The sequence below is a fragment of the Macrobrachium nipponense genome, chromosome 4 (assembly GCF_015104395.2).
Source record: "Macrobrachium nipponense isolate FS-2020 chromosome 4, ASM1510439v2, whole genome shotgun sequence".
Classification (NCBI taxonomy): domain Eukaryota; kingdom Metazoa; phylum Arthropoda; class Malacostraca; order Decapoda; family Palaemonidae; genus Macrobrachium; species Macrobrachium nipponense.
The window spans coordinates 73,693,491-73,699,918 of record NC_061100.1 but is presented as its reverse complement, the minus strand read 5'-3'; the positions used below and the strand labels follow the sequence as shown (position 1 = coordinate 73,699,918).

Here is a 6,428-nt window from a genome sequence, read left to right as displayed (position 1 = left end):
GGGGAGCTCAACTCCCCCCCCCCCCCCACCGTAAAACCCCGTGAAGGAAGGCAATCTTAGAGGTGTAACATATAGGAGTAATTCTATATAATACCGCCAGCAAGCTATCAAATTTAAGTACTTTCCCTAAAAAAAGAGGGAAGTCCAAGGTTTCGTTTGATATATAAATCTAAGCGGCGCTAGGTCTAGAAGTGGTTTAAAATCAAAATTAAATTTGACCCACCTGAAAAAACCAAGTCCCTCGACTTCATAACTCTCAAATTCTTCTCCAGAGTCCAGACGGAGCTCTCGTTTGTTCGTTTGTACGTTAAAAACATAAATTATGTCATTATTACATCATCGACTGTATTCTACGTAGAAAGACGTCACCCTAACATCATAGTTTTTAACCAATGATGATTATCCACATTTTACTTGGGACTAGCATTTTAACAAAACTAGAATCACGTGACTTGAATACCCAAGCAGGTGACAGTTTTCACACAATTTCCACCGCTAACTTTTCAGTCTTTTGAGAGCCATGGAGGCGTGCCAACCATCAAATTCTGGTGCGGTTTCTCATTTACCATCTACTTTGACATCAATTTATGTGGATTTTCTCCCAAGTTCGTGTCTCAATTGCTGTTCCTGTAGAAAGTAGGGATAAAGTGACACTTTTAACAGTGATAAGGGATCATATAGAGCCCGGCGGCACTACCATCAAATTTTCCGACTGTTGGAAGGCATACGATTGCCTAAATGAGGAGGGGTTTCTTCATTTAAGTGTCAACCACTCCTTGAACTTTGTGGACCCGCACACTGGAGCTCATACTAATACTATAGAGAGCCGGTGACGGGATTTGAAGAATCTGTTGCCTAAATACAGTCGTCGAAAGGATCAGTTTGTTGGATACTTGGCTCTTGGCTATTTTAAATTGCATTTTAAAGTATTGGATCATAGACTCCGTGCATTCTTGAAGATGGCAGCTCACCTAGTATACCCTCCAACCTAAGTAAGTACACAAAGGGTTTTAGGCTGTCTTATATTTAGGTAATATGGCTGTGTAAGTGGGGGTCGCACGGGGGCTTAACCGCCCCACTAGGTAAGGATACGGCTACTAGGTTAGGTTAGGTGGTTTGTTTAGGTTAGCTGGTGTCCTTGTTTATTGCTAATTCTACATGTGCCATTATTTATATGTTAAAAAGGATTCTTTAATTCATTCCCCACCCAAAAACCCCGGTTTCCCACTGGGGGTCCCCCAAGATTGGAAAGGTTAACAAATAGGGTAAAAATACTGTTCCTCCTAAAAAAGAAAAAAAAAAGGTAAATGTCCAGGCGAAGGCCGCATCCGTTTTTCAAGTATTAACGACGAAAAACGGCAAAAAACGACCAGATTGGTGTTGCACATCGCATAGAAACATGAGGAAATGAATAAAAAAGAAACCAAGAGTTACTCTTACACACAGAATCTAAGGATAAACCTACTAGTACTTCAATTATGGGGGATCCCAGTGGGAAGCGGGGTTTTTGGATGGGGGGGAGGAGAAAAGTGATTTTCGGGGCACTACCGAACCTAATACAACCACCTAACCTAACCTAGGGCCCTGTACCCCTACCTAGGCCTAGCGGGGGGGGGGGGAGCCTCCCCTGCAACCCCCCCTTAAGGCAGGATGACCAGACGTCCCGTATTTGACGGGATTGTCCCGTATTTATGACATTTGTCCCGTGTCCCGTATGGACCATCCGCGGGACGCCTTTTGTCCCGTATTTTCACTATAAAAAAAATAAACTCTAGTGAAATTTGTACTGAGCATCCCCCCTTCAAACGATCAAGTGGAGCGAGTGTTCTCTCTGATGGGCCATAGATGGGGTGGGTGTAGGAACCGGTGCAGTGTAGAGATGATAAAGTCAGAACTACAGATAAAGTGCAATTTCACACTGTGTCCTGTTCGGAGTTCATCACATATGCTCAAACCAAACACCATCTCTTGAGAGCAGTTGGATCTACCTAGGCTAGTGCAAAATATGACAAATGAAAAATATTTTAACAACAATGAGGAAAATAATTTTAAAAGGGTTATTGAAAGGTTTTCATCATATGTATTTTATTGTTTGCAATTTATTCAATATATTACGGCAAGTCACTTTTGTTATTAATATCCTTCAAAGCTGCAAAACATGCTTGATTGCAATATTTTAATGCTTTGACACATGATATGAACAGCTGTTTGTAACAAAATCTACAACGAATCCACTGTAAGACAAAAAAAAAGTCAATAAAGAAGGCTGAGAAGGACTGCCTGCGTCACTGCGTGCATAAATTCGCGCAAGTTGTGTCTATATTGTTCAACTACCCCTTCAATTTAAGTGTCCCGTATTTCAATTTCAAAATCTGGTCACCCTGCCTTAAGGCCACAGTGATTTTCGGGGCACTACCGAACCTAATACAACCACCTAACCTTACCTAGGGCCCTGTACCCCTGCCTAGGACTAGTGGGGGGGCTCTGCCCCCACTGTGACCCCCCTTAAGGCCACTACCTAACACATCCATCAAACCAAATCCAAAGTGATGGTACTGCTGTATACATCGTTATACTACCACCATTATAATATACTCTATAAATTAAAGAAGCTTACCTTAAACTGTTGGTTGATAAAGATGTGCTGCTGCTTTGAGGGAAACGAAGCCGTTGCAAGGTTCCCTGACATGCAACTTAAAGTAGGAAGTGGCCAGGTACCCGACGAATCCACTAGTTTTTCAGTATTCTCCGAATAAGCTAAAACAAATTCACCGTAACTTAGGAAACAGTCGGGACAAGAAGCTGGAATTTCAGCTTCTTGTGCAATATGAGATGAAGTGCTTGCTACGGCCTCCAGTCTTAAAGAAACAAACTTGAAAAGCCTGGGTAAGATAATGTATTGTCGCGCTGAGAAAATTTTCAAACACCCGCGCCATTGGCCAAAGTTGATGAGGTGTAAGAAATTGAAACTGTGATTGGCCAAATGTGTAAGACGTCATAGTGGACTAGTTTGTCTGCGGATTATAGTAGTTACAGGGCTCATTTGAGCTAAAAACAAGACACAGTCAACAATAACAACAGACTTAGAAAAATTCTGGGAGGAGACAAGAGTAGCGTGAGTTTGATCGTCGATATTTCGACTGTTATTGAATTTCACTAAATTATCTCACTCGTATACCACTATTTACATACATTCCTACACATTCTAGTAAAAATACATTGAATATCACTGATATCTTCGAGCAGCCCTCTCCTAGACATTAACAAAAAAAAAAAAAAAAGAAAAAAGGTCAGCTTTAGATAAAGCACTAAGTAATTCATCAGAAAAAAAAAATATTATCAAAATTATTAGTGGCGGAGCTATTGTATAGAATTACCCATATGGTATGGGTTAGGCTAGTAACCTTACCTAATAGAACGTGTTACCTGACCGAGGGGCAGAGACACCCCCCCCCTCCCCCCCCCACCTCCCCCCCCCCCCACCCCCCGGTGATGGAAGGCAATCTTGGAAGTATAACATATAGGTTAGGATAGTAACCTAACCAACCTAATCTAACCTAACTTAGCCTAATAGCACATGTTACCTCTGCTCCCCCATATCACCCCTTAAAGGAAGGCAATCTTAGAGGTGTAACATATAGGTTAGGATAGTAACCTAACCTAGTAGAACGTGTTACCTGACCGGGGGCTCTGCTCCCCTTTACCCCCCTCCCTATAGGAAGGCAATCTTAGAAGTTAACATATAGTAAACCTAACCTAATCTAGTAGAACGTGTTACCTGACCAGGGGGGCTCCGGCCCTAAAAGGAATGCAATCTTAGAAGTGTAACATATAGGCAGTGTTGCCAAATGTGGCCAACTGAAATCCGCTAGTGAAGCCTTCAAATTCCTCAATTTTGACCCAAAATCCACTATATTTTCTTATTCTCTAAATAGACTAAGCATAAATCTATATTATACTATGTGATGATCATTACTTACCTTTCTGATTGCTATTGTAATCCTGCATCACATCCTCCCCAGAAACAATAGATTAGACTAACTTCCTAAGTATCAAGTGAAAAAAATAGTCATTGTCATCCTCTTCAGCAGTTTGTTTCCATAGTTGTAGATGCCGATGAACTTGCTTGACTTGAGAGTGACGCTGATGATAACTGGAGCTGTATGCAGCCATTGTGCCTATCTCTTCCAAAACACTTTGGAATGCCATATGAATAGCATCTCTAGTCTTTTCAAGCCAGTCCTAACAGCCAACACTGCATTAACTTATTTTAAACTTAGTCTGTTTCTGAGCTTATTTTTTACTATATTCAGTTGACTGAAAAGTCTCTCTACTTCAGCATTAGAGTGGGGCAATGAGAGCAGCATTAGAGTGGGGCAATGACAGCAGCATTAGAGTGGGATAATGAGGGTATACTAATGGTCAAGTCAAATAATTCATGGAAAGGATTACACTCAGATGCGTCCTGACAAGTTCCAACTTCATTCCAAATTTTACAGTGGAATTCTTTTTGGAACACTGAACTATTGACAGGTTTCTCCACCGATTTTCAATTTTTTCAATATTTTCATTACTATAATCGAACCATTCTGCTATTTCAGTAATAGGATCGTTTACCTGATTCAAGCAAGCTTGTATGGAGAAACGAGATAGTTTCCGTAAAGCCTCAAAATTATCAGGAAGTCTGTGTTTTAGTTCACTGCATAATTTGACTGCAAATGATATACAGCATATGCAAATATTATTTTCAATCTCTGCTGAAATTTTAGAATCCCTGAATGACAATTATCGTTTATGTGAGGAGTTTAGAATTTAATGTAGAAGTGCACTAAGTGTAGTCATTTTGTTAATTTTTAGGAAATTTCGGGATAAAGATATACTAAATGTTTACATTCACATGAAATCCGCCAGTCATTAAAATTCCACTAGATTTCCCGCTATCCGCAGCAGAACTTTGAAATTCGCCAACAGGGGTTTAAATTCGCTAAATCTAGCGGATTTTCCGCTTACTTGGCAACACTGCATACAGGTTAGGATAGTAACCTAACCAAGTAGAATATGTTACCTGACCACCCCCCACCCCATACCCCCCCTCAAAGAAAAACAATCTTAGAAGTGTAACATATAGGTTAGGATTCTAACCTAACCTAGTAGAATGTGTTACAAGAATGAGGGAGGTGTCTCCCATACCCCTCTTCAGAAAGATAATATATGAAAGTAATTATTACAAGTAAAATGTCATCCGAGAAATTGTTATGGGTCAGACAGACATGTAAGGTGGATATAGGAAAAAAGAAGGGAGAATAAATGCATGTGTAAATTGCAATGTTTGTAAAATGAAAAGATGTAATACCAATTTCACAAAAAATTTAATACCTTCAATTTCACGTCATTTACAGAAAGGTCTCGAAACGTCCTAAAACCGCCTTCAAGTCCCACCCCTCAGGAGACTTTCAGGGGCCTGCCCTCAATTGTAATGTAATATTGTGATATATATAAGGCAATATTATTAAGTGAGAACAAGTCAGTGCACATATCAAACAATACTATGATAAACGGAACAGAAATAAAAGCTTGAAATAGTATTACACAATTACAAAACAAATGAGGAAAAGGAATGGCAAATTTTTACAGTAGTTCCAACTCCATTTTTCTAGAGTAATATGTATTTTCGTGTGTGTTTTAATGTGTTCTGAATGGTTACGATATTAATACTTTGGGGAAATGAGTTGTTTTTCAGTTACTAGCTTATACCCCCTACTACATCCAACAAGGTTGGGGACCCTTTGGGAATGCGGGGTTTTGGGTGGGGTAAATCACCATGGATACAAAACAGCATTTGAATTAGTGAATAAGGAGCACCTACAGATCAAACCAACCTAACCTAACCCAGGATACCTAACCTAACCTAGGACACCTAACCTAACCTAGGACACCTAACCTAACCTAGGACACCTAACCTAGGAAGCGGTGCCCTGACCGGGGGGGCTCCGCCCCCGTACCCCCCCGGATAGTGTTGAAATAACCTAACCAGATCAAACAAACCTAGTTCGCCGCGGTATAGGGGCTTAGATCTACCATTATTTTAAGCTTTTATTTCTGTTCCGCTTATCATGGTATTGTGTAATATGTGCACTGACTTGTTCTCACTTCATAATGTTGCCCTATATATCTTACAATATTACGTTATAATTGTGGGCAGGCCCCTGAAAGTCTCCTGAGGGGTGGGACTAGAAGGAGGTTTTAGGATGTTTCAAGACCTTTTTGTCAATGATGTGAAAATTGATGGTACAATGGACCCCCGTATTCGCGTTCTACAGATTCGCGGACTCACACATTCGCTGATTTCTCTCGGGAACGTTTCCCTGCATTATTCGCGGAAAATTCGCGCATTCGCGGTGTTTATCTTTGGTACAAAACAGCATTTG

General features: G+C 40.5%; 1 long non-coding RNA gene across 1 annotated transcript in view; it reads left to right on the top strand.

Moving 5' to 3' along the window:
• Window positions 1-784: 784 nt before the first annotated feature.
• Window positions 785-6,428, top strand: part of LOC135211656 (uncharacterized) — a 318,447-nt gene continuing 312,803 nt past the window's right edge. The window contains exon 1 of the long non-coding RNA XR_010313698.1: window positions 785-992. This is a non-coding gene — a long non-coding RNA (uncharacterized LOC135211656). The remainder of the gene's footprint in view (window positions 993-6,428) is intronic.